At 36.5% G+C, this 10000-nt stretch overlaps 1 protein-coding gene and 1 pseudogene across 6 annotated transcripts in view; one reads left to right on the top strand and one right to left on the bottom strand.

Annotated features, from left to right (window-relative positions):
• The window catches only part of LOC144957880 (unconventional myosin-Ia-like), a 228203-nt gene that overhangs the window by 34505 nt on the left and 183698 nt on the right, over positions 1 to 10000 (top strand). The gene's annotated exons all lie outside the window — the stretch shown is intronic.
• LOC144957649 (diacylglycerol kinase beta-like) overlaps positions 1 to 10000 on the bottom strand; it is a 42698-nt pseudogene that overhangs the window by 17514 nt on the left and 15184 nt on the right. The window contains exons 7-10 of the transcript XR_013642186.1: positions 6734 to 6798; positions 5292 to 5385; positions 2557 to 2767; positions 1000 to 1120 (exon numbers count right to left, since the gene is read on the bottom strand). The product of XR_013642186.1 is annotated as a diacylglycerol kinase beta-like (transcript). The remainder of the gene's footprint in view (positions 1 to 999; positions 1121 to 2556; positions 2768 to 5291; positions 5386 to 6733; positions 6799 to 10000) is intronic.

Genomic DNA, 10000 nt, shown 5'->3' with positions numbered 1-10000 from the left:
GGAATGTGCTTAATGATATACTAACATCCAACCTATAGAGTAGCAAGCAATTATTACAGCCTATTTAACGCTGCAGAAACTGAAATCAACTCAAATTCTATACATTTTTTTTCATACTCCGACAAACTCCACCAAACAGATAAAAAAAAACAAAAAACCCCAAACAAACCCAACTCTCCATCCTCGCCCTGTAAAACAAAATAATAAAAAAGAAATACCAAACAAAACAATTAATAACAATCATTCCCCTCCCCCCTCCCCAAAAAAATAACCAAAAAAATAATGGTCTTCCGCCACGACATCTTAAGATATCTTCACCTATGCATTTCACGAAGGAATATAGATAATTCATCAAACAAGATGTCTGATGTCAACAGGAATCACCCATGTTGTCCAATCCAAGTGAGAAAATTGGGGGTCTATAATCTTGTCCAAGGAAAACAGCGAAAGTGCCTGAAGCAGCACTCGAACCCAGGACCTTCCATCCAGGTCACAGTGCAATGCCTTAACCTCTCCCCCACCCCCCGCCCCCACCAAAACCCCTAAAAAAAAAACCCAACAAAAACAAAAGAAAAAATATACAAAACAACACAATAACAAAAGAAAAAAAAAATCCCAATAAAAACAATCATTCTGAGAGTGGATTCTTCACATTCAGTTTCCATCCCTTACCTGATAGAAACAAGAGATGAAGTGAGTAGGAAAGTGCCAGAAGACAATAGAGTATAAAAATTTCGCGGCGGTGATGGGGGTTTGAACCTTACTGGCATGACAAATCAGCCTGGCTGGGCAGAGCATGACTCTACCGTATGAGCTATCCACGCCAGGTGGAGTTGTCGTACCAGTAAGGTCGCGGGGTTCAAACCCCCATCACCTCCGCGAAATTTTTAAATTCTCTATCGTCTTCTGGCACTTTCCTACTCACTTCATCTCTTGTTGTTACCAACATAAGTGCCTGCTCCACTCACTCACTTTTCTGAATTAAAAATTCACCCATACCTGATAACAACCTGAGAGCATTGAGCCAGTCTCTTCCCAGAGCCTCTGAGTCCAGTGTACACTTGACCCATGTGCATGATGTTTTCCAGGCCCACCACCTCGATCATGGAGTCACCCACGCCTGGACATTCATAGGAGTAAAAATGGTGGGTACAGTTCATTTCATTTCAAGTAAATAATATTTCTTAGAAGAAGTTAAATGATATTTTTTTTTTTTTACCTAGGACATTTTTCTGAACCATTTATATACATTTTTTTTTAATCGAAAGAAATTTTTATTTTCTGAATCATCGATAAAAAAAATATTTAAAGAAGATCTGACGACACTTTGATATTTTTAATCATCCATAAAATATACTTGATATATCAGATTATTTTATTGTTACTTTCATAATCATCAAAAGGAATGTGTAAATGTTTGTTTGTTTTTAAGGGTTTTTACGGCGCTTGCAAAACATTTAGAACATATCAACGCCTGTAAAAATGATGAAAATGGGAAAGTAAAAGTAAAAACATTCTAGATGTACAATTAAAAGGACTTGAGGAAAAAGTAAGGCAAAGGGGAATTGGTTCAAATAGGGAACAGATGAAGATTCCAAGAGCTCACTATCAGTGTACTTAAGTTTGAGATCAAACAAAAAGTCTCACCCAGACACCAGCACAGGATCCCACAAAGAGGATTACACTCAAATGTTTACAAATCATACGTTAAAAATACATAAATAACAATACATAACAGAGAGATGATTGACAAGGAAAAAAATATCATCTCCCAAAACTATAACTGTTTCCCTCTCAGCCAAGAACTCCAGCCAGGGTCGAGACAAAACTAAGTAATCTCATTCCAAGACAAAGACAGAAAGCAATTGGAAAACAGATACTGGGGGACAGAAGACACAGCAAGTACCGCCCTGCCCACTATGGGAGTCGGGAACCCCACCCAGGGAACGTGTTAAAAAGAATTGAAGAAATTTTTGTCTTCTAAACTATTGATGAAGGTAGGTATTTCTAAAAAGCAATGAAGAAATTGTTGCTATCTGAATTATCAAGAGTATATTTGAATTTCAAGGGACAAAAACGACCGTCACTTTTTATCATTTATGAATAAATGTAATGTAGATAAATTTAATCTTATATAAATTGTGGGGTAAAAACAAACCCGTTTTTATCAATCTTCCTTCAAAGTTTGATTGAAAAAATCAAATCTGGAAGAACAAAAATGATAAATTTTGCTTTTCTGGGTCTTCTATCTCCCCTCACTCCGTACACCCCCCCCCCTCCCCCTTTTATTTTCTTGTTACATAAGAAAGGGGGGCAGCATAACACAGCGGTATGGTCTTTGCTTTGTACCCAGAAGGTACCAAGTTCAACTCCCCACTGCATTGTGTGGCCGAGATCAAGTCTCCTCACCCTGTAGATTTGGTTATTCCAGTCTTCCCTTGGAATAGACCCTGAAGACAATAAATTTCCCGTTGGGGATGAACAAAGGAAATTTTATCTTATAAGAGGAAGATCTGAATAATGTCCACAGTCGGCCTACATTACGGCCTAACTTACTCTGTACTGCGATGGCCAACTCGGCCGATGACATACTACTGGTGGAAAACTCCCTCTCCTTCTCCTTCTTGGCTTTCTGTGCCTTGCGTCGTTTCTTTTGACTAGGGTTATCTCCCCATAGGTTGGTCCCTCCGTAGATGGACGGGATGTTCAAGACGGCGATGCCCTCTAGGCTGGGTCCATTGGCCAGGTCCAAAGAACAGCCATCACACTGGAAATAAGATAAAATCATTGCTTTGACTCTATCTTTTATTGAACCAAAAGAAAACTCTATACTAGTGGAAACAAAAAAGATCTGAAAACAAAACAAAAAGAGATAAAGAGGGTAATATCTAGTTGTAGAGACAAGTACAAAAATAAAATTGAAAAATGCTTTTCTTCTGGGGATATACGGGACACGTGGCGGGGGCTTAAAACTGCTGTGAACTATAATCCAAAGCCCACGATTATATCAGAAGATATCGAAATTGAAACTTTAAATAAATTTTATTCACGTTTCGACACAGCAAACAAATTTGATATTGAAAATGAAAAACATAAATTAGACAGGGCTTTGGAAGATGAAATGGCTGTTGAGGTCAGTGAAGAGGAAACGAGATTCGTATTTTCGAAACTAAACGAGAGGAAGGCTGCTGGGCCGGATGGATTGAAAGGAAAACTATTAAAAGAATGTGCCCACCAGCTTTCCCCCATTTATACACATATTTTTAACTGGTCCCTCCAATGCGTTTCAATCCCTGAAATTTGGAAAACTTCGAAAATTATTCCTGTTCCAAAAAAAGAAAAACTTGAAACTATGAACGATCTCAGACCTGTTGCACTGACTTCAATAGTCATGAAATCTTTAGAAAAACTTGTTCTTGTTAAAATTAGGAATCAGTTTATGCCATTGAGTGATAGTCATCAATTTGCTTACAAACCAGGACGTGGCGTAGAGGATGCCATTTTGCTGTTTACAAACAACATCTACAGGCATCTAGATCACGCTAGGAGCTATTGCAGATTGCTTTTTGCAGATTTTTCTTCAGCGTTCAATACAATGCAACCTCAGTTGGTTGTTCAAAAATTGACTAGTCTGAATTTAAACAAGTATATAATTGCTTGGGTGCTCGAATTTCTTACGGAGAGAGCACAATATGTTCAATTAGGGCAAAACAAATCTTCCTGTATAACTACAAATACTGGCGCTCCTCAAGGTTGTGTATTGTCCCCTGTATTATTCACAATATACACGAATGACTGTAGAAGTCAAAACCTGAGTGTACCTTTAATAAAGTTTGCAGATGACACCGCTCTTCAAGGCCTCATAACAAATGGCAACGAAGTGGCTTATAGGCAAGAAATTGATAGATTTGTGTCTTGGTGTGATGCCCACCACCTAGAGCTTAACATAAGCAAGACAAAGGAGCTAGTGATTGACTTTAGGAGAGTGAAGGAACCGATAGAACCGTTAAAATTAAAGGACCAATTCGTCCAGCGAGTTCCTCACTACAAATACCTTGGTGTAACGATTGATGACAGGCTCAAGTGGGATGAACACTTGAAAATAATTAGGCATAAGATGTGCAGACGTACATATTTTTTATCGAAACTCTCTCAGTTTAGAATAGATAAAACCCTCTGCACATTATTTTATAGAGCAGTAATCGAAAGTGTTTTGTCATTTTGTATAACAGCTTGGGGAGGCAATTGCTTAGCAGTGGAAAGGAACAAAATAAATTCAAATATTAAAAAATCCATTAAACGCTATATAAATGATGTTGACGATGTAGATCTTTTATACGAGAAATTTTGTATAAATAAAATAACTAAAATATTAAATGACCAGTATCATCCACTAAGACCATCAATTATTATGTCAGAAAGAAGTGGTCGCCCTTTCTCTATTTCAACGAAAACAGAGAGACACCGAAAATCTTTTCTGCCGTCCAGTATTAGGCTTTATAACAACAAGCAATAATCATTTTATATAATTATTTCTCCTTTTTACTTTTTAAAAATATAAATATTAATTTATTAATTTATTTGTTTTGCAATCTTTTCAATTTTCAATTTATAGTGACAGTTTTAACTATTTTACAGTGTTGAAATTATTCATATTATAAAGCGCAGCTCTGGTTATAGAGCTGCTCCTTTTTTATATATATACATCCTATTTCCATTGTATTTTTATCTTATGTGTAAATTATAACACGTCTGTACAAAAAATTTCCTTTTTGGGATGCAATAAAGTATTATTATTATTATTATTATCCTTACCAGTCATTTTCAGAATCTTCCCTGAAACTTCACACCCACCCAACACAAAAATAGATTTTTTTTTTACTCAAACAGAAAAGAAACAAGTGCATTATATACACAAAATATTGTCCAGTGTCTAATTTTTATCGCTAGAACAAAATATTTTCTTTATAATTTGTGATGTACAAAGGATATCAGAATGAGAAAACTGTTGTTTGCATCGTAACGAATGTGACGATTCTCCTATGGATGGTAAGGAGAGGGTTAATGAACTGTTTTAATTTATCTGGAAATAAAATGTTTGTAGAGAAGATGTCTTCAGATTTCAAATGGAGGTTATGGTGAAGTGTTGTTGTTGTTGATGATGATGATGATGATGATGATGATTATTATTATTATTATTATTATTACACTGATGATTATGATGATACTGGTGGTGATTGGTGATGTTGATGATGATGATGACGACGATAAAGAATATATATATTACTCACCATGATGTCAATCTCCTCATGGAGGTTCTTACAGGTGGTGGAGAAGAACTGCTCTGAGGTGCAGAACTCAAAGTACCACAACTTGTTCTTCATTCTGGAATTAAAAATTTTTTTTTTTAAAATGAACCACATTTAAATATCGCCCATAAAATATTCTTTATTGTCATATAATATGTTTGAAATAAACTCTTGGTGCAATTTTGTAATGTTATTGTCATCTGTTGACATCATATTGAATGAAAACATCACCACTGTGTATCCCAACCAGACTTTCAGAGAAAGTTAAAATTGCAAAGAGCGCTGGTACTATCCATCCTGCTCTATGGCGGTGAAATACGGACTCCCACTGCTGATCTAAAAAAAACACCAAAAAAAACCAAACGAATTTGTGTTTTTGAAAAAAAGAGCTGAGTTACATATTTGGAGCTCTAGACAAATACAGAAATTTTTAGAAGAGATAGAGGATCAAGCAAAGGACAGGAACTACAGTTGTCGATAATGAAAAGAAGGAAATTGTCATGGTTTGGGCATGTTGTCCGGTATGATAATCTATGCCAGACTGTCATGCAGGGCACTGTGAAAGGGCAGAGAAAAGGAAAACAGAAGAAACTGTGGCAAGACAACGTCCGTCAAGAATGGACATGCCTGGCCTCTTTAAATAGCTAGGAAAGGCTGGAGACCTGTGATGAATGGCGTGATTTTGTCTGCATCCAGCATGTCCTCCCCTCCCCCCTAACCCCCCTCCCCCCCCTTACCCCTCCCCAATGATCAACTGGCCATGGGACTGAATGAGTATGTGTGACATGCTGAGAACACTTCTTGTCTATCTTAATTTTACGTGAAAATTTTCGGTCATAACTGTTTTTTGTTGTTGGCTGAGGTGGGGCTTTGGGCTCAAAATGTTCTGGATGAACTATTTTTAATTTTTTAAATGCTGTGATATTCATTGCATAGTTCAATATTTTTGACAGTCCACAGCTTATAGCAGCTTAGTATTCACTTTGACTTAGTGGTGATAAAAGAACTGTTTGGTACTAAAAAGGATCTAGTGGTGATAAAAGAACCTTGTGGTAAAAGAATCTTGTGGTGATAAAAGGATCTAGTGGTACCAAAAAGGATCCAGTGGGGCTAAAAAGGATCTAGTGATGATAAAATTTATTTCTTATAGAGACTCATAATAACTATCGTAAAAATGATTTTAATAAAATCTTTTTATTTTCTAATTTTTATTTTTGATAGAGTCGGCCATCGGGTCCATGCAGCCGGAGCTTATTCCAGTTTCTATAGCATGAACAGCGCAATAGCAAATGTTTGCTACCCTTTGGATAGAGCGCTAGTCGTCTTGCAAAGTTCTTTCCGATAGATCTAACGGACCCAGCTACCCAACCACAGCTTCTAGCTGCTTAGTATTCACTTTGACTCGTGTAAAAAAAAATTCTCACCGGCTGTTAAATTTCTCCGGATGTTTTTCCCTCATGATATGAAATCGATGACAAATGGCTGCATCCTGAAAGATAAAAAGGGAATTCAAATGAAAAATAAAAATCATACATTTGCATTATTTTATCATTATTATGATCATTATCATCATCATCATCGGCATTGTCGTCGACATCATTAATATCGTAACCACCCGTTATCATTATCATCACCATTATCATCATATCATCATGATAATATCATCATTTCATTAATTTTGTTATCTGGTTAAAAAAAAAAAAGACTGTGAACCTTTATATAGCACAATATCTACTAATTGTTCCAACTAAGCAGTTTGGAAAACTTCAAAAATTATTCCTGTTCCAAAAAAAGAAAAACTTGAAACTATGAACGATCTCAGACCTGTTGCACTGACTTCAATAATCATGAAATCTTTAGAAAAACTTGTTCTTGTTAAAATTAGGAATCAGTTTATGCCATTGAGTGATAGTCATCAATTTGCTTACAAACCAGGACGTGGCGTAGAGGATGCCATTTTGCTGTTTACAAACAACATCTACAGGCATCTAGATCACGCTAGGAGCTATTGCAGATTGCTTTTTGCAGATTTTTCTTCAGCGTTCAATACAATGCAACCTCAGTTGGTTGTTCAAAAATTGACTAGTCTGAATTTAAACAAGTATATAATTGCTTGGGTGCTCGAATTTCTTACGGAGAGAGCACAATATGTTCAATTAGGACAAAACAAATCTTCCTGTATAACTACAAATACTGGTGCTCCTCAAGGTTGTGTATTGTCCCCTGTATTATTCACAATATACACGAATGACTGTAGAAGTCAAAACCTGAGTGTACCTTTAATAAAGTTTGCAGATGACACCGCTCTTCAAGGCCTCATAACAAATGGCAACGAAGTGGCTTATAGGCAAGAAATTGATAGATTTGTGTCTTGGTGTGATGCCCACCACCTAGAGCTTAACATAAGCAAGACAAAGGAGCTAGTGATTGACTTTAGGAGAGTGAAGGAACCGATAGAACCGTTAAAATTAAAGGACCAATTCGTCCAGCGAGTTCCTCACTACAAATACCTTGGTGTAACGATTGATGACAGGCTCAAGTGGGATGAACACTTGAAAATAATTAGGCATAAGATGTGCAGACGTACATATTTTTTATCAAAACTCTCTCAGTTTAGAATAGATAAAACTCTCTGCACATTATTTTATAGAGCAGTAATCGAAAGTGTTTTGTCATTTTGTATAACAGCTTGGGAGGCAATTGCTTAGCAGTGGAAAGGAACAAAATAAATTCAAATATTAAAAAAATCCATTAAACGCTATATAAATGATGTTGACGATGTAGATCTTTTATACGAGAAATTTTGTATAAATAAAATAACTAAAATATTAAATGACCAGTATCATCCACTAAGACCATCAATGATTATGTCAGAAAGAAGTGGTCGCCCTTTCTCTATTTCAACGAAAACAGAGAGACACCGAAAATCTTTTCTGCCGTCCAGTATTAGGCTTTATAACAACAAGCAATAATCATTTTATTTAATTATTTCTCATTTTTACTTTTTAAAAATATAAATATTAATTTATTAATTTATTGTTTTGCAATCTTTTCAATTTTCAATTTATAGTGACAGTTTTAACTATTTTACAGTGTTGAAATTATTCATATTATAAAGCGCAGCTCTGGTTATAGAGCTGCTCCTTTTTTATATATATACATCCTATTTCCATTGTATTTTTATCTTATGTGTAAATTATAACACGTCTGTACAAAAAATTTCCTTTTTGGGATGCAATAAAGTATTATTATTATTATTATTATTATTTACCAATTAAAAGATTCCAGTTATGGCCTCCATTGGAACAGCCTATCAAGACTACTCTACACATCTTTTCCAGTGGATATATAATTATAGTAGTCCAGTCCTTCATCAGTGCCATTAGGCCCAAAGAGCCGGAGTTTATCCGGGTTTCTATAGCAATTGAAACTACTTGCTACCCTTTGGATAAAACTTTACCAAAAGCAACACTGAATGTGTAGGATGAGACACGACACGTGTAAAGCGGAATTATATAATTTTTTTTTACAAAGACAACACTGTTTGTGACCCATTAAAAATAAAAATTGCTTGCTTTTACTTTGCTTTTAAGGGTTTTACGGCGCTTCCAACACATGTAGGTAATATCAGCGCCAGTAAAAAGGAAGAAAATGGGATAGTAAAAAGTTCTAGAATTACAATTAAAGCACCCAAGAGAAAGTAAGACATAGGGGAACTGGGAACAAATAGGGATCAGATGTAGATTCCAAGAGCATACCAATGTACTTAGTTTGAGATCACCTATAAGTCTCATCCCGATACAGGCACAAGACTCAACAAAGAGGAATAGACTCAAATGCTTGCATTATACATTCAAAATAACAAATTTACTAATACATAACAGAGAGATGATTTACAAGGAAAAAAATGTCATCTCCCAAAACAATAACTATGCATTTGACTGTTTCCCTCCCACAATGCAAGGACTCTAGTCAGGGCCAGGACAAAACAAAGTAATCTCATTCCAAGATGAAGACTGAAAGCATGTTGGAAAACAGGTACAGGGGGATAGAAGACACAACAAGTCCTTCCCTGCCCACTATGGGAGGTAGGAACCCCACCCAGATACTTAGAAATAAATCTGGAGCATTTATACAATGCAATATCCACTAAATGCACTCAAAAGAGCTTTACAAGGGGTCCGTCCCAGACAACACTAACATTACAATTTTTTCAGACAGAAACAGCGCTGTTAACAAACGCCAGGTATTCCTTTAACATCCTGAGTACGGTGGGAGAATATGAGGGAAGAGCCTTTTCCAATAACTGATATGCTGGACTCGAACCCTTGACCTTCCAGTCTGAAGGCAATTGTCACACCACTAGACCACATTACCGCCAGTACGGTGAGAAAATGTGAGTAAAGAGTATTCTCCGAGGCAAACATCCTGAGTACGGTGGGAGAATATGAGTGAAGAGCCTTTTCCTAGAATTGTACTATGCACTCCTCATAGCTGGACTCGAACCCTTGACTTTCCAGTCTGAAGGCAGCAGCCTCTTATGGTTATCACACTACTATGTTATGACGATTGACCCAATCAGCTAAGTCCGGTCCGCACTCATGCACCGTCGCGAACCAGCCCGGTAGCATCGTCACAACAAACCGTTTGGCTAGATGCTCTGCCGTCTCAGGTTCTTGCCCACAGTGGGT

The sequence above is a fragment of the Berghia stephanieae genome, chromosome 12 (assembly GCF_034508935.2).
Source record: "Berghia stephanieae isolate SIO BIC M18660-M18661 chromosome 12, UCSD_Bste_1.3, whole genome shotgun sequence".
NCBI classification, from domain to species: domain Eukaryota; kingdom Metazoa; phylum Mollusca; class Gastropoda; order Nudibranchia; family Aeolidiidae; genus Berghia; species Berghia stephanieae.
This window is presented reverse-complemented; position numbering and strand designations above follow the sequence as displayed.